The sequence below is a fragment of the Paroedura picta genome, chromosome 7 (genome assembly GCF_049243985.1).
Source record: "Paroedura picta isolate Pp20150507F chromosome 7, Ppicta_v3.0, whole genome shotgun sequence".
NCBI classification, from domain to species: Eukaryota; Metazoa; Chordata; class Lepidosauria; order Squamata; family Gekkonidae; genus Paroedura; species Paroedura picta.
Genome location: NC_135375.1, coordinates 29,963,832 through 29,982,781, shown reverse-complemented (window position 1 = coordinate 29,982,781; position 18,950 = coordinate 29,963,832). Strand labels below are relative to the sequence as shown.

At 43.1% G+C, this 18,950-nt stretch overlaps 1 long non-coding RNA gene across 1 annotated transcript; it reads right to left on the bottom strand.

The window, feature by feature from the left end:
- Window positions 1–596: 596 nt before the first annotated feature.
- On the bottom strand, window positions 597–6,909 carry LOC143841755 (uncharacterized). Its single transcript, XR_013232786.1, has 3 exons — window positions 6,840–6,909; window positions 3,837–3,905; window positions 597–1,612 (listed from the first exon to the last, which is right to left on the bottom strand). It is a non-coding gene; the product is annotated as an uncharacterized LOC143841755 (long non-coding RNA).
- Between the last annotated feature and the right edge of the window lie 12,041 nt (window positions 6,910–18,950).

The following is an 18,950-nucleotide window of genomic DNA, read 5'->3' as shown; positions in this document are numbered from 1 at the left end:
TGCCTGCCTAGGCTTTTATTACTCTTTTAAGGTTGCTTCTGTTCTGTTCATAAAAGAACAAGTGTGACACAACACACCATTTCTGCACCGGAGATTCCACACCAGGCTGCAGCCTGGAGTTTGAGCCAGTACGGGTTGCCCCGCCTCTTCCTGCTCCTGCTTGGGGGAGCATTTGGTCCGGTACACCTCACCCACCCCAGATTTATGCTCTCACATGGGAGCCAAGGCAGCAAAGTTCCCAATGCAGAAATGATCACTGGGCAACATATTGTCAGAAATCCACAGACTGAGGGTTTGGGTCTCTGGGCAGGTCTCCTTGGCGCATGCCAAGGCATGCTTAGTGTTACTCTTTGCCTTAAGGTTATTATTATTTGAATTTTCAGTCACCTAAGATTCATAGTAACATAGAATTCCTTCTTCTTTCCTAATGAATGAGCCCCACTTAATTGGAGAAAAGAACTTTATACGTATTAGCTTTGTACTGTTTATTTATTTATTTGATTTCTATACCTCCCTTCCATAAGGCTCAGGGCGGTTTACATACAACATGGGGGATACATGGAATTAATTAGTACATAACATAAACAAATACAACAACAACAACAACAATCCAATAACACAATTTCAGTGATCATAAACAATACAACAGGAATGGAATTCAGCCAAGGCCCCCAGAGAGGACATACTGGTTCAGGCCATGGAGGGATATCTGAGGAGGGACCTGTTGACGGTCTCAGGCAAATGCCTGGTGCAGGAGCTCCTTTTTGCAGGCCCTGCAGAATTGAGTTCTAAAGGAATTTGTTAGAGGTTGAGTTGGTACAAATCAGAATCAAGCTACAAAATCCATATATTACCTTTTTGTCTGGACCAACCAACTGTATAATTGATTCATCTCAAATCTACTATCTTCAACACACAGGAAATTATAAATTCCTCTGTTAATCCATTAGTTTTATCAACTAAATGTCAACAGTTATTGCTTAATGTATTTCCTTTATTTAATCTAGAAACTTCTTTAGTAATGAAGATACCTGGAAATGGGTTCTATTGCAATAAATTAACCTAATCAAGGTTCAATTAAGAAACCATCAATTAACTACTATGTTCTTGATATATGTAATAAATGGCTCTAAATATAGTTGCAATTTGAATCAATCACCTTCTGATACAGAAAAACTGAATTTAAGAAATTGGTTTATATTGATTAAAATAACGATTTATCTCAGTGAATTAATGTGTTTCTAGGCACTGAATCAATTAATTACTTGAGTGACTAGATTTGATTCATTCTTTATAATGTGAGCCGATTAACACAAATTCTTGTTCTTTTCCCCATATTAAATCGACCAAGTGTTTGAAGTGTGATAATTAGGTAATGCTTATCTTTGTTTTATGAGATTATGAAAGTACTATTGCTCCATTCCTATGGTAGTCTTTGTATTTCACATAATTTTCCATTAAGCACCTTTTAAAGATGCAGAAGCTCTGCTAGATGGACTAGAGAGGAACAATCCCACAGCGATTGGAGGATGCACACTGGTTGCTGATGCCTTGGTCTGCTCTGTGTTGGGCATGGAGAACATCCTTTCTTCTGCACCCATTGGAAGGCTTTCTGAAAAGAGCAAAGACAGACATAGAAGATAAATTGATAATAGTTTCTGAAACAGATTGCATGTAGTCTCAGGATTGCAGTGGGTGGTGGTGAATTACAGAATAAGAGTCTTGCCACTAAGGTGCTCTTCTGGTTCCCTTGCCTCATACCCTTTCCTTCTAGGTGTTGATCACTCTTGAGATTCATCTGTTGGGGCTACACGTATGCGGCCATTGAGTTGGGAAGCTTTCAAATTTCTCTCTGATCAGAGTCCTCATTTGAATGGGCTGTTCCGATCAGCCTTGTTCCAGTCACAGAACGGACTGGCATGCTTTAATTTAATTTAATTAATTGTGTTAAGTAATTTGTAGTCTGAATACATATTGAACTCTTAGCCTCAGCAGTTCATTGCCTCTCTGTGTTTTTTGTTCGCAATAGAAATGTTATTGTAGTGCAAATCATTCTCTCTGACTTCTGTAGCCTCCAGTAACAGTGGGGGTTTTGTGTTGTTTTTGTCACCTGAAATCTCCCTTAGAGGGGCGAGTCTATTAATTATTCTTGGCTCTTCCATGTTAATAACTCTCACATACAGAGTTGTTGTACCATCCCAGGTTTAATTGGGCAGGATGGAACAGTGTCTGGTTGGGGGAGGGCATAGCTAATTGCGGTTGCCTCCTATATGTGCAAGCAATATAATAAGTACTGTGTATGCTGTATTTACAAATACAATAGTTTTTAATACGAGCAAATTTTGGTTAAACTTTATGAAAATGCTCCTAGCTGTGAAGATAGATTGTACTTTCATGGATTTAATTCCTTAGGCCATACTCATAACTGTGGTGCTGTTACAGAGACACTATCTCATAGGATATGTTGGTAATATATATTTTTGACCCTGTGGGTAGCCAATATCAAGAGGTTCTTGCTATGAACCACAACAGTTCTGATAGAAGGTATTTATGTACAGGATTACCTTGCATCCTGACACAGTAACATGTATGCATGCAAAAAAAAAAAAAAAGTGTCCCTGGAACCAGCATAAAGGGAAAAGTCATAGCAAAACAAGTTTACAATACTGCAAGGAAATGACACAGAAAATGCATGCTCGCTGCCATGAGGAGTAAGTGCCATGCAGAATCAAAAATACAATGGTGGTGCAGAAACCAGGAAAAGGGATTTTTTTTTGCAGTGTATTTGTGTGTTTTTTTCCAGTGCATAATACCCCCTGGTCAAAAGACCTCACTTCAAGTAGTTTATGAAACTTGGATAGCACAATATTTACATTTATAAATAATCTGAAAATAGCTATTTAAAATAAAGTAATTTAAGATTAGCTAAAGAGAAGGCTTGGAGCTTTTATATGAGCTGGAGCTGGTTCAATTAACATGTAAAATTAACCTAATCAAAGCTGTGATTCCTCAAAGTCTCTAAGATATGTTGATGCAACAATACATGGGCCACAGTTGTACAATTGTATGCCTTGTCAAACAGAGAGAATGCCCATTCAGTGCATTCACAAATATATGGGTTGCACCAGAAGTGACATCATGGTGATTTTGCAATGCCAAAAAAGGCATATCTCTATTTTTACGACTGTATGAGGAAGGATGTTAGAGCAGTATCATGATCATTGCCTATCCAATTAATGCCTTACTTTGATGGCACAAATGCTGATAAAGTTCTGAAATATTTACTACATAACAAGACTCTTATTATTACCTTACACCTTTTCTTCCTCAGGGATACAGCCAAAAGTTCCATTTCATCTGATAGTTTTGATGACAAAGTGCACATTTGGGCTTTCAGCCTTCACAATTACAAAACATCAGCTGAAAATTAAAAAGTGTACTTTTTATGTTCTGTACAAAGAGAATGAAGATGTGACCGCTCGTTGTGAACTGTCTGGTTCAGTGTGCTGGAATTAAGATGGAAGCTTCAGTTTCCAAGACAAATCCTTGAAAATTTGATACTTTTTAAAAGCCTAGCACACCAGTTTACATTTATCTGTTTACAATATTTGTATACCCCTTTTCCTTTGCATTACGGGACAAAGCAGCTGACAGACTTTAGGCCCACAATCCAAAATAAAAACCCCACTAAGTTACAAACTAATAGTTAACACTAAACTTCAAGAACCATAGATCCCTTTCCGACATCATTCAGATCTCAAAAGGTAAACAAATACATGGAAAAGCTCTAGGATTAGCAATCAGACTTGTGGAAAATACTCCAACCAAATACCTACCAAGCCAAAGCCCCATGGAATAGTTCTGGGGGAGGGATCCTCCAGCCAAGGAACAGCTTTGGGAAGTAGCTGCAATGAAAAGGAATGGAGAGGCTAATCACAGAAAATGTACTGCAAGATGATGGTTCTGGTAATCTTTTCTAGAATGTTACTGAAACATAATGCTGTTTACAAGCATAAAATGCTGGAGCTCACGGTACGTTTTACAGGAAGCACACCCCCTCCTACTGTAGGGCAAGTGAAATTTGGCAGATGAATTTAGGGCAACTGGAGATTACTAGGCAAAGTTGGAAAGAAGACTTTCACATCCTAGGCAGCAGGTCTTTTATAGTACCCCTAGGTAGGGGGTAGAATTGGAACAACTGTAGTTCTGCAGGTAGAATCTGGGCAACTGATAACCTGCAGGCCAGGATCATAAGCATCCTTTTATTCTCAAGTCCCAGGCAACAGGTATTTTATACAAACTCTAGGCTGGGGTCAGAGCCGGAATTTAGGAAAGGAATTTTTGGGGAATAGGGACATTTACATTAATCCTGGTGTCACATTGTTACTTCTTCCAGTTTATGCCAGAAGTGATGTCACAAAGTTGGGGAGGAAATGCCTATTTCACTCCCCTCCCCTCCCTCCCGTCCCCTCCCCAGCCTGTTGAATGATGACAAGGAATGGGAGATCAGCCCTACATGTATGCAGGGTGGTACTGCTTCATAGTAGTAGATGCCTGCACATCCACATGGCCTGCCTCTCCTGTAGTCAGGTAAAGGTTTAAAATGTTTACGCAGAAGCATAAACTGCCACCATCCTATGGTTTAAATATGTGTTTGTGTGTGTAAAATGTGGTCCAATTTCAGCTAACCTATGGCAACTCTATAGGGTTTTCAAGGCAAGTGATTAAGCCAGGCTTTCATGAAACCCTGGGGTTTCGTGCTGGCCCTAGAAGGGTTTCCCAAAAGAGTTGGAATTAATTAATTTCTAACATATTTGTTAAACATTTATTGGGTGATATGACCACATATAGCCACATTGACCCCCCCCTCCCAATGGCCAATGACGGGCCTGGAGGGGGTGGGAAAGGGAGGGGCCTGAGTGTGCATGTACACAGCCATAGTTCCCAACCATGTTCTGCACGATCGTGCCACTTCTGGGGCTTCTCAAAGCCTGAAGAATATTTCAGAGGTTTCTCAACAGTAAAAAGGCTGAAAAAGGTTGGGTTAAGCTGATGTAGTTTGCGATTGCCTTCCCCTGCAAAGACATCTTTGGTGTAGTGAGCCAGTTTGGTGTAGTGGTTAGGAGTGCCGACTTCTAATCTGGCAAGCCAGGTTCGATTCTGCACTCCCCCACATGCAGACAGCTGGGTGACCTTGGGCTTCCCACGGCACTGATAAAACTGTTCTGACCGGGCAGTGATATCAGCGCTCTCTCAGCCTCACCCACCCCACAGGGTGTCTGTTGTGGGGGGAGGAATGGGAAGGCGACTGTAAGCCGCTTTGAGCCTCCTTCGGGTAGGGAAAAGCGGCATGTAAGAACCAACTCTTCTTCTTCTTCTTCTTCATCTTTGGCGGTCTCCCCTCCAAGTACAAAGCCTGTTCAGCTTTTGAGATCTATGAGATCAGACTATACTCTATAATTCTACATCCTCCAGGTTTAAAGAGGAGACTGAATACATCTAACGTATTAAGGTACCTTTGCATATTAATGGTTACCTGTTCAAAGATTTATAGAGAATTTAACCCCCTCCTCCAGTACAAACAACTTGGTTGATATAGTTGAAGCGTGACAAATATAGGCAGTGGGTCAAGGCACAAATCTTAATGCCTGCCTCTGGGGCAAACTTACAAGCCTCCAGACTTGGTTAACAACTATGCGGTGATTTTCGGCAGGAGAATTGGGCAAGGAAGAAAGCTAAAACTGCCTGTTGTCTCCCCACATATTCTCCCATTAAACTGCAGCCGTATGGCAGCAACTCATAAAAGGATCCACAACTATAGATAATGTAGTCCTTCTTTGGATTCTGCTAGTTGGCTGATGGGAATAAACAGAAATGGTGAAGATCTCTATATTGCCTAAGTCCAGTCCACCTATCCATATATTCCTACTTCTTTAAACAAAACAATTTTTTTTTGTACCTGTTATAGGAATATCCGAAAACTTTTTCTGCCTACCAGAATACGTAGTCTGAAATGAAAGTAGATTATGATCTCTTTTGACAGTTATTAAATGGAGAAGTTGATTTTAATTCAGATTTCTAACTGAATTCTCCCCCATCGGGAAGAAAAAGCAATAACCAGAGAAAAGGAAAAATCAGGAGCTACACGAGACACCTGAAAAGTCAATACTAGAGGTGGAGTGGAGACCTCCTGCAAAAGCTGGCATGGAGGGCTAAAGAGGAATGGGTGAAATTAGTGCCTGCCTGCAGAAGCAAACATTTTTGCTGGCTTAACACAGGAAAAGTTGTCACTGATTAGGACAGTTGTTATAAAGACTGCCAACCTACAGGTGGAGTCTGGGTAACAGAGATCAGTTCTTGTGGAGAAAGTGTATAGGAAGATAGTCTCACCTCACCACCAAGGTCCCTCCCTCTCCAAACCCTGGTTTTCCTGCTGGCAGAGTTTAAATATGCAGCACCAAATAGTTTTATTGGGAAGAGAAACAACTTTTTATGGAAAGAAGAGAGAGAGACAGAGACCTAACTAATTGCCTAACTGTTCTGTTTTCTTCATTCAGTCTGTACTATTGGCAAGCAGGTGTGCTCAAGTGTCCTCAGGTGTGCTCAAAGGAAGTCTCCATTGAGTCAATCAAGATACAGAGTTTAGGAAGTTCCTAATTAACTATGTCAAATACACGTTTCCTCGGATACCCTCTGAAGGATGCCCCTCTTAATCATGCACATTACAGATCTTGCATATTCCAACAACTCCACCCTCAAAATATCCAGGCATTTCCCAGCACAGAGTTCGCAGCACTAGTTACTAATCATGTTTCCAGTACAGTCCCAATGGAACTCACCCACAGGAAACTGCTCTGAATCATTGCAGTGGAATCCATTGCTTCTGTCTTGCATGCAAGGACATGAAATGTATTGATGGAGAGAGACTGGAAGAATGAAAAGAGCAGCCACCCCAAGCTCCGCTACTGAAAGCAAATTATTTCCAGGCTCCTAATTGCTTCTTGCGGCATTTCCTTGTCATTCCCTTTCATGTCACTCGCTGACATGGAGCTCCTTATTCAGTGTGATGATAGCTAATCACCACATTGTGACCTCCTTGAGCCTTAGTTGGCCATAATTTTTAACAAGCCGGGGAAGACCAGAACAATCAATGCCCAAGCGACTCTGTAGTGCTGACATTCCCTTTATTGGCATTCTCATTCGTTAAGCTGAGTTTACAAACGGAATGGAACAGAGAGCTGTCTGCAAGAAGATGTGAAGGATATGAAAAAGAATTTTCTTCATTTGATTTGTGAGCATGCCATATTTCATTAATGTCCTCAAATTCTCCTTCTTTGTGAGACAGCTGAAGCATTTCTGTCTGGATCATAATTGCCTGTTCAGGAGGGCTTAGGGATGGTCTGGGCATTTGTTAGCTACGAGTGATCTATTTCTCCTCTGTTCAGTGATGAAGAGTGGGTGTGGCCAGAGGCAGGAGGCAAAAGAGGTAGGTGAGGCTGAGAGAGCTCTGAGAACTGTGACTTGCCCAAGGTCACCCAGCTGGCTGCATGTGGAGGAATGGGGATTCAAACCCAGTTCTTCAGATTAGAGGCTGCGGCTCTTAATCACTACACCAAGCTGGCTCTTGAAGAGGGAGAGAGAGGCTGGCTTGCTTTCTGTAGCTTTCCTCTTTGCCTTCCTTGCTTATTATTGCACTTCTTTGTATGGCAAACTACTGTGGTTCCCCCCTAGCTAGGGAGAAAAGCTGATTATAAATGGGTAAACAAACATGATTGCCTCAAGATAAGCATGGTCATTACTTGGGCCTGTCATCCAAGAAGTGTTATAGCTTTGAAGCAGACAGGAATAAGTCTGAGGCACTATCAGATTTCTCCGTGCCTTCGCCAAATTCCACGTCTAAGGAATTTTTTTTTTGAGGCAGACTTGTATAAAGTTCAACGGGTGTGAAGTTGTTAAACATTTTTAGTGTAGCTACACCTCAAGCCTTGATCATCTGAGGAGCATATAGGTGGAACCTTTAAATAGCAATGAAGGTACAGAATGCTAGACTTGCAAATCAGTCCAGGAGATACACTTCCAGATTTGTTGGTGGCAGCAATTATTACCCAGAGAGAATCTGATAACCCCCAGTGATAAGAGGAAGGGGAGCTTCAACTTGACAAGACCTGGAACAGCATTATTCCCCCCCCCCCCCCAGTCTCGTGAAAACCAAGGGAATGGCTCTTGGGAGTCTGTTCCTGTACACATGTGCATGAGGCATGGAAGACTGGAGAACTGAAGGCTCCTTCCCGCCATCTTACTGAACTGAAAATGAAACCCGGGGGGTTTCTTGGTAGCCATAGAAAGGTTTCCTGAATGGGTGGGAGTTATTTTTAAATATATTTTTAAAATTTGTTAGACATCTATTGAGTGATATTACCATATATGGTCATGTTGACCTGCCTCCTCTCTCCCAAAATGGCCAATGCTGACCCTGGAGGGGGTGGGAAGGGGAGGGGCCCCGGGTGGGTTTTTACACAGTTGCGTTTCCCAACCGTATCCTGCATGACAGCACCACTTCTAGGGTTTCTTGAAGCCTGAAGGATGTTTCAGGGCTTTCTCAACAGTAAAAATGTTGAGAAAGTCTGCCAGAGAAGGAACAACTGGCCAGGGGAGGGGTGTTGAGAAGGACAAAGAGCTGAAACTTCTCTTCCTTCCTCTCCCACAAGCAAGCTTTGATAAAGGGTCAGTTTCATTCCCTTGCCCACTCCACACTTTAGTGCACTGCTGCACATGGCAGCTGCTCTGCATGGTCCCTCAACCCCCAAAATCAAGGGTAGTCAACCTGTGGTCCTCCAGATGTTCATGGACTATAATTCCCATGAGCCCCTGCCAGCATTTGCTGGCAGGGGCTCATGGGAATTGTAGTCCATGAACATCTGGAGGACCACAGGTTGACTACCCCTGCCCTAAATGATCATTCTAGGGTCAAAAAGAGCTTTAGGAAAGTCGGAAGGCACTGGGTGCCTCCCACACAAGGTTGGCAGGATATTGCCCAACAAATCAATTCAGCCTGAAGAAAAGGAAGTAGCAAGAGTAAATCCAAGTTCATCTGTCTCAGACTGATGCTTCTCTTAAAGTTCTTTTGTTGAAGGATGGTGACTCTGAGGTCAGAAGCAGCTTGGTGTAGCAGTTAGGAGTGCGGACTTCTAATCTGGTGAGCCGGGTTTGATTCCCCACTCCCCCACATGCAGCCAGCTGGGTGACCTTGGGCTCACCACAGTACTGATGAAGCTGTTCTGATCGAGCAGTAATGTCAGGGATCCCTCATCCTCACCTACCTCTCTGGGTGTCTGTTATGGTGAGAGGAAAGGGAAGGCCAATGTAAGCCGCTTTGAGACTACTTCGGGTAGAGAAAAGCAGCATATAACAACCAGATTAGAGGCTGCCCCTTTTAACAACTACAGCAAGCTGTCTGATTAATGGATGCTCTGAATTTAGATGAAAAACACTCATGTTCTAGCTAGTATAACATATAGGCCAGCATCTAAGAGAATCCTGTTTTGAAGAAGAAATATAAGGGAAATCTTGATTGAAAATAATGCAGACACTTGTAAGTTTACTAAAACCCCTGTCTACAGATTAGTACATATTTCTTCACTGGGAAGCCATTTACTATCCTTTTTAGCCCTGAAGTGTTCTTGTTCTCTTGACTGTTACTCAGTGATGCTTCACTTTCCTCTGGGCAAAAAGTCACAGACTACTGGGTTATTTATAAGTCATCACATTCCATTCTGGTGGGTTGTTTTGCTAGTAGCACCCGAAGCATTAACTTGATAGATGCCTTTCAACTTTTATTTGAATATCAAAAATCTGGTAGGACACTAGCAGTCAATGAACCCAACTAGAATCTCACTAATTAGAGATAATTGATAACATACAGTTATAATTCTTTGATCAAGAGAAAATGCCATTTCTAGCTTTATTATGGTCTCCAGTACAACTGTCTAAAGTTCTATGTGTATAAAATTCATGTATATGTATAAAATTCTCCCCTATTTTTTTCAGAAGAAAAATACTGTAGAATCATGGCCTAGTGGTCTGTGATAACATGACTGCTCCCAGCATGTGAGAGAGGAGGAACTATGTCATATACAGAAAACATGAAGATCTGAGAGTCAGAATGGAACTGGATTGAAACGAGTTGCTACTCAGGCATCCTCTGAGTGCTTGAGATCATATGACAACTATTGTTTATCCCATGAGAAAACATCTGACAAATGACCAAAGGATGCAGCTATAAAAGACTCTGCAGGTACTGGAAAAACTGATATATGTTAACTTCTAGCATTCCTTGACATCAAGTTCAGGACAAGAACAAAAAGTCATTTCCTCTGTCACTTTTACTAAAACGGTTGTGCTGTAATGAAGTGCTGGGTTGTCATTTCATCCATTCTGCTCTAACTATTCACAAAGGGTTTGTGCTGGGCTCTTTACTCCATTTTAATTTCCCAGTTGGTTCCATTTGATATATTTTGATGAAATACTCTCTTTGGGTCCATCAGTCAGATCGGCACTTTTGAGCTTTGTATTTTCCCCCATTTACCTGCTTCGTTTCTCTTTCTTCCATCCAGACTTTGTAAAGAGTTTCTGTAGCAATGGCCTGTATCTTAGCAGTCTGCTGAGCAAAGTTTGAACCTTTCTCCCAGTCTTCTTCCAGATTAACCCATGGCTCTTCATTCTTAGGCTGGAGGAAAGCTTCAAACGTTGCATGATGCTGGTGGGGGTAGGATATAAGTCATGGATAATTAGCTTCAGGCTACACATGGTTCTCACATTGTGACTTCCCTTATTCATGTGCAGCCTGCTGAAACAAGAACTCAGAGGCCCAATGCACAACGATGTGGAATCAAAAGAGCATTTAGAAAATACCTGATATATTGGTTAATGGGATCCTTTGGATCAGTGCTACTATCCTAAGAGAAGTCACACTCTTCTAATTCCATTGAAGGCTGTGGGCTTAGAAGGGAGCCATTTGGCTTCAGATGGCAACGTCAATTAACTCTGCTTTAAACCAAAACGTTGACTGGGGTCAAAAGGGGACTTAGTTCACATCTTATGCACTGGGGTTTCTGATTTCTCCACTGATCACATAAAGTTGCCTTGTGCTGAACCAGATCATGGATTCCTCAAGATCAGTACTGGCTGGTAGTAGTCACCAGCTCTGGCTGGTAGTGGTTTTCCGGGGCATCAGGGGGAGGTCTTTCATATCACCTACCATGCAGTTTTTAAAAATAGAAAATGCTGTGGATTAAATGTAGGACCTGGTGGGGGACAAGGACATACTGCCCTTCCCTGTGGCCCTCTAGGAGTTATAAAAGAGTGATGTGTTGCTTAAATGTAATGCTTTATTTGCAGCTGGACAACTGATAAGGGGGAGCAGGAAATCTGTGGTTAAGCCTCCTGGCCACTGTAATCCTGTGCCTGTCAGCAGAGAAGGGCCAGAGACACAGTGTCTGCAAAGGACGGAGCAAATGCAGGCCAGATCAGTGGAGCTCTCTTTCTTGAGTGGCTGCAATGGGCAGTCTGCACAGATGTCTGTGTCCATTGTCAAGTCTGGCCAAGCTATCTTTGGGATCAGTGTGAACTTTGAATGAGGCTAGTGTAGGTCACAAGAAAGTTTTCAATAAAGCTGTGTCTCATTTAAAGGATCTTTGTCTGGGACTCTCTGGATAGGAACACTGCAGGCCAGAGCCCTGCCTGAGGGTCTGGTCAACTCTCTGGTATGAGGTCAAAGGGCCACAGGTGCAATTTTGTATCAGGCACAGCATGCAGCTGCCTTGCATTTATATCCTGCTTTTCTCCCCAGGTGGAGCTCAAAAGTGGTTTTATTGATTCTTCCTTAACCATCTCATAACAACATTGTGAGGTAGGTCCAGTTGACAGATTGAGGTGGGCCCAAGGTCACCTGGTAGAAATTAACATTGCCCCAATATCCCCCCCCCCTTCAACTAGCCTTGACTATAGGAGGCTGCATTGTTGAGACAGTGCCCAGGGTGCATGTGAGGGGGGAAGGGAGAGGTAAATGTGGACTCCTGGGTTAAGCCTGCTGGATTGTCTCTCTGTTCCCTTGTCAATGTGTGGTTGCACTTTCTGTGTGCATTTGTGGCAATGGGATAACTGTATAGTTCTGAAATTAGACATGTTTGCTGCACAGTAAGCAGGTTTGCTATCCCCCACAGATGTGTGCTAAGAGCTTCTCTGTGGTGCTAAGTGTCCTCCTGCATGTTTCCCACTACCAGAGTAAAATGCTTTGTGCTCTAAGCGTTCAAGTCAGAGACCAGTACCATGCCTGGGCTAGTCAGTGGGATCACACCTGGGAGGAGGCATTGTAGCATTTCCATTGCATGGATCCCTATGGACTACGCTGCAATTTTTGCTGGAATAAAACTTGCCAGTTCTGGGATGCATTCTCAACCAGGACAGTTTAGGGCAGGGGTAGTCAAACTGCGGCCCTCCAGATGTCCATGGACTACAATGCTGGCAGGGGCTTCTGGGAATTGTAGTCCATGGACATCTGGAGGGCTGCAGTTTGACTACCCCTGGTTTAGGGAGATGATTCACTCCTGCTTTGCCCTGAGTCCACCTCTTTCCCCACTGGTGCAGAGGGTCCATGGTGCTGCTGTGTCTCGGTCCAGCCATAGTGCAAAATACAGCAGGGCGCTATGCTGGCATATTTCTGGAATCCTCCAGAAAATGCTGTCCTTTAGGGGCATTTTCTCAACTGTGTGAAAAGGCCTTGAAGGTTGAGAGTAAAGCAGATCTGGGAATGATTCTTCAACCTTTGCGAGGTGTGCTTATGCTCCCCATGAAGGATGAGGCTTGCAGGCTGGGTGTGATCCCAGATGCCCAAGGTAGCCATTGTTCCAACTCTGGTCCTCCATGTTCAGAAAGTCAGAGGTGGCCACAGTCTGACAAATGTTGGTACAATCTAGATTGAATTACTGCAACGTTCTCTATGTTGGTGGTTCAAGAGCTCCAGCAGCTAATAAGGTACTATCTCAAAGAATGAGGCTGTGGACTAGACCACTGTGTATGCTGTGTATTATCGGTTTGCTGCATGTATTATTCCGCTCCCACCCCATTGTCTTCTACTTACTTATTGTCATTTTCTGTATTGCATAAGTCAGCAGATCTAATATTTCTTGCTTGCTTTCCCGTTTCTGTAATTCTAGTCCGAGTATGTTGCTCATTAGATGTTCCACCCTACTGATTTCATTGATTTACAGAGTGCAGTTTTCCTTAAATCTCCCTATGAAAGCTGAGCTATAAAATACATCCCTGCCAATGGCACTTGCTGACAATTTGCTTCTATTTCCTTGGAATCCCCCGTTTTTTTTCATATTGCATCAAAAAGTATCTTACTGAGATACAATTCAGTTAATGTCATGACCGTGCAAATGATAACAACAAATTCGACACTAAAATCACGAGTGGTTAAGAGCATCGGCCTCTAATCTGGAGAGCCAGTTCTGATTCCCTGCTCCTCCACATGCAACTAGCTGGGAGACCTTGGGCAAGTCACAGTCTGATTAGAGCTCTTATCACAATGCAGTCCTGTCAGGACTGTCTCCGACCCACTTACCTCACAGGGTGTCTGTTCTGGGGAGAGGAAAGGGAAGGTGACTGTAAGCCACTTTGAGCCTCCTTCGGGCAGTGAAAAGAGGGGTATAAAAACCAACTCTTCTTCCTCTTCCACTAGAGTCCTCATTTGTCATTTGCCCTACCTGTCTGCCAAAGATACCCAAAGCTTTGACTTCCCCCTGTGGGACCCAAGCAGCATTGCCCTCCCCCCCCCTGTCATCGGAATCTCATTCTGCTCCTGTCCGCGCAAATCCCAACCTCCAGCCAAATAACTAGAATTAGTATTATTGACATTTAAATTATCCTCAGTAGGTTGATTGTTTTAGTCTCCCTGCCTGCGGCTTCAATAAGGCAATTCTGCACTCCCATCAATTCATATCTGAAATGCTCTTTGCAAGGAATCATTGCAATGACATATCAGTGCGTGGAAAGGGGAGGGAGATTGACTTGCAAAGGCCCAGGAGGCGGAAGCGTTGCAGCTATCCATGTAAGGACCACTATGCTGGAGCAGCTACTCGTCTGGAGCCCATATGCCTTCCATCCGACAGTCTCCTGTTGCTACCAGCTGTTCCAATGGCACGAGAAAGCACAGAATGACAGGATTTGCTTTCCTTAAGCCCTGTCAAGCAGAAGCTGTGGGGGGAAAGGGCCTTTTGCAATGCTAACAGTGAAAAGAGAAAGCTTCTCCCACAAACACAGCACAGATGCGCTATGAACTGCTTCAGCTTAGCTGCCCCTTTTCCCCATAGGGTTTTCAGGGGTAGGGTCATGGGCAGCAAAGGAATGGCCTTCATGGGAGAGGGATCATGTGGGAAGGAGTTACCCAGTGTCTTTCGCTGTTTTACTTTTGAAAATGGGAAGTAACTTTTGATGTCAACTTCAGGATCAAGATGCTTGAGGATGTTTTTCTCCTCCCGAAGCCCATCTCAGGTCATCTGTCGAGCCCCTGCTTTGCATGCATTCATCATCATATGCCGCATGGGCTGGTGGTGGAACATGTCAGAGTCAGCGTGGCTCTTGCCTCATCAGGAGCAGCTCCAACTACTGCTGGGCTGATACAGAGATTGGGGACAGCCTTATCCAATGAGATATGCCTGGCATCCCCCCATCTTCCTTTTACAAATGTGGTTCTTTGCTTTTCCATGAAACGTTCGGGATCATCTGATATTGTCTCTTGGTGTCATGTCCGTGATGACGATATTGGAAATACAGGAATGAGTTTGGATGGAGTTGTATTGCATGTTACTTTTGAATTTTTATTTGGGTTTATAGGCTTTGCAAGATGCTTTGGGATACTCATTTGCCAAAAATTAAACTATTAATTGTGCTAATCAATTAAATAATAGAGAAGTGAGCTATTCCTTCCTTTGATTCTGAAATGATGTACTTCCTGCAAATACATATACCTGCCATTCTGTCTCTCAGCAGGTGAGGCTGAGCCATGCAGAGCTCTTTAGAAGTCTTTGGGAGCATGAAGATTTAGTGGGTGGGTGTCCTTGAATTACATATTTGTGATAGGCAGAAAATTTAGGTTTCATTTGTTGCAGTGGCCTAAGCAGGAAGAAAAAATTCTTGCAAGACTTAGCATTTGCATATTCTGCTTTCTCTTTACATTAGTTTCCCTAAATATTACTATTTGTAAATAAATGGTTCTGTCTCAAAATTATCTTCATAGATAAATCAAAATGTAATTCTGAACAGGAAACTAAGAAATCAATGTAAATATTTTAGAATGCCTTCCTTGTGCCCTTGAATATGTCTCAGAGCATCCAAGCCAGATCAGATATACAAAAGTCATTCTGGGTTTGTTTTGGTTTGTTTTTTTATTAAAAGGTGATTTGTGTAAACATTTTCTTCACTGCTTCTTATTTCATTTCATGGATAAATGGGGACCTGCTTAATTGGATTAAAATTTATGTTGTCATTATTTGTGGGTCACAACAATAATTTATACTAGCAGCTCATCAAAAGAAGCTGCCATTTATGTTGAATTTGTTAGGGACAGGCAAGGAAAACTCTTTCCGTTTTCCATAGTTGTGCTGCTTTTATAACAAGCAAGTTTACCCTGGGTATTTAAATTAAAGTTTCATGTCCTGTAGTTTAGTTGATTCAGGGTTCAACTGTGGATGAAAACAATAGTTTTAATAATAAAATAAAAATAAAAATCACTCGAGACAGATTTTAAAAATCACACTAGTTAGGAATGAAGCTGCCCTTGAAATCTTTTGGTGAAAAAGGTGGAGGGAGGCCGAATCAGGTTCAAGGGACTGGTGGTAGTCTTTAAAGCCCTAAATGGTCTGGGACCAGCATACCTACAGGACCATCTTTCCCCTGCCCCCAAGAACATTAAGAGCCTCAGATCAACACCTGCTCAAGACCCCCGTGCTGTGGGAGGTGAAATTGGACCTTTTTGGCCCTGGCCCTGGCCCCAGTCTGGTGGCTTGTGCTTCTTAGATAGATCAGTTCCACCGGATCTATAAGATGGAGCTATTCCACCAGGCTTCTGGTCGGGACCTAAAATAATGTCCCCCAACAAACGTTGACCTTACCGCTGGGAAGGAAGAGAGTTGGAAGATTGGCTCCTGATTCACAAAAATTCCCATGTCTGGAAATTTTAGCTGGGGGCATCAATAAAATTGTCACTGTTTTAACTTTTGTATGCTGTTTTAATGTTGTTACCTGCCCTGAGCAACTTTGGAAGGGAGGGTTAATGTATAAAAGGTGGCAACCTACCTTTTAATCAGAGCTGAAAAATTTAGGATCTCTTCTCCTGCCTTTGTGGAATGGTCTCTTCTTTTTTGGGGGCCAGGAGTACTTCTTGCCCTGCTTTTAGAATCATAGAGTTGGAAGGGGCCATACAGGCCATCTAGTCCAACCCCCTGCTCAACACAGGATTAGCCCTAGCATCCTAAAGCATCCAAGGTAAGTGTGTATCTAACCTTTGCTTGAAGACTGCCAGTGAGGGGGAGCTCACCACCTCGTTAGGCAGCCTATTCCACTGCTGAACTACTCTGTGAAAATTTTTTTCCTGATATCTAGCCTATATCGTTGTACTTGAAGTTTAAAGTTTTTACAAAAACGTTGTCATGTTGTTCTTTTTAGGAGAGCTTTTGGTTAAAATATATAAGAGGACAACCAAGGGGGGTTGGAGCCCCTTTCCTAAGAGGGCATGCTGAAGAGTCTGAGACAAATAATGGAGATGTAATAGAAGTTTATAACAGTTACTGACTCTTACTTTTTAAATTTTATGTGGGATTTTTTGAGGATTGTATGTTGGTTTTATTAGTCACTTTGGGCCAATTTCTGCAGATATGAGGGGAGATAAACTATTTCAGTAAATATAAAATATACTTCTTCTCACTCCAGCACATTGTGCAAATGTTTCACTGCACAGGCATAAATCTGCACATGGCTCACTCTTGGATTATTGATCTTAAAATGTTTCTATGCCTGCTTTCCACCTGCTTCAGGGTCCCAAGGCAGTGAACGTTAAAACCAATCATTTAAGACATTAAAAGGGATTAGAAATACAAATATATACAAAATATTTAAAACATCAAACATAATTTCATAATGTTCAAAATTTCATAATGTTCCATGTAAACCAGTGGTCCCCAACCCCCGGTCCGGGGACCGGTGCCAGTCCATGGATCAGTCGGTACCGGGCCGCAGCTCCACCTTGTCCTCCTCCCCAGCTGCTGCCTCAGGGGCTGCCCTGCCACTCTGCCGCCAGCTCACCTTTGGTGCTCTCCAGCGGCCACCATGGCTGGGGCTCTCCCTTGGCATGGCACTGAGCAGCTGCTGGTGGCAGCACCCCACAGTGGGCGGCGGGAAGTCAGGGGCGCCGGTGGGAAAGCAAGTGGAGCAGGGGCTCAGGCGATGGTGACATCCCTTGGCAAAAGACTACCCCACCCCAGGTCTCAGTAAAATTGTCAAGCGTTGACCGGTCCCCGGTGATAAAAAGGTTGGGGACCACTGTTGTAAACCACCCAGCGCTGTAAAGAATGGCGGTATAAAAATCCAAACAAACAAATAAACAAACAAACAAACATTACAAGGAAACATTATTGAAACAATTAAAATAAGCTAGACAAGATTCCACAAAAACTTGCTTTGCATAAGGTAGAACCCCCTTCAAGGATCGCTGCCTTGTTGTGGCAAGGGGGCTTGCGTAGTTCAGTGAAGCTATGAGCTATACCGTGCAGGGCCACCCAAGACGGACAGGTCATAGCTGAGAGCTCTGACAAAAGGTGATCCACTGGAGAAGGAAATGGCAAACCACTCCAGTATCTTTGCCATGAAAACTCTATGGACAGTTCCAATAGGCATAACGATATGACGCTGGAAGATGAGCCCCTCAGGTCGGAAGGTGTCCAATATGCTACTGGGGATGAGCAGACGGCTAGTACGAGTAGCGCCAGAATGAATGAAGCGGCTGGGCCAAAGCCGAAAGGACGCTCAGTTGTGGAAGTAACTGGTGGCGAAAAGACAGTCCGATGCTGTAAAGATTTTTATTCCATAGGAACCTGGAACGTCAGATCCATGAATCAAGGCAAGCTGGACGTGGTTAAACAAGAAATGACAAGACTGAACATCGACATTTTAGGAATCAGTGAACTAAAATGGACAGGAATGGGTGAATTTAATTCAGATGACCATCAGGTATACTACTGTGGACAAGAATCTCGCAGAAGAAATGGAGTAGCCTTCATAATCAATAAGAGAGTAGGAAAAGCAGTCTTGGGATACAATCCCCAAAATGACAGAATGATCTCAGTTCGAATCCAAGGCAAACCATTCAACATCACAGTGATCCAGGTCTACGCCCCAACCACTGCTGCTGAAGAGGATGAAGTTGATCAGTTCTATGAAGCCCTACAACACCTTCTAGAAGCAACGCCCAAAAATGATGTGCTTATCATCATGGGGGATTGGAATGCTAAAGTAGGAAGCCAAAAGATAACCGGGATAACAGGTAAGTTTGGCCTTGGAGTACAAAATGAAGCAGGGCACAGGCTGGTAGAATTTTGTCAAGAGAATACAATGGTCATAGCAAACACTCTTTTCCAGCAACCCAAGAGACGACTCTACACATGGACATCACCAGACGGTCAACACAGAAATCAGATTGACTATGTGCTCTGCAGCCAAAGATGGAGAAGTTCTATCCAGTCAATAAAAACAAGACCAGGAGCTGATTGTGGTTCAGATCATGAGCTTCTTGTTGCAAAATTTAGGCTTAAATTGAAGAAAGTAGGGAAAAGCACTAGGCCACTCAGGTATGAACTAAATCATATTCCTGACGAATACACAGTGGAGGTGACAAA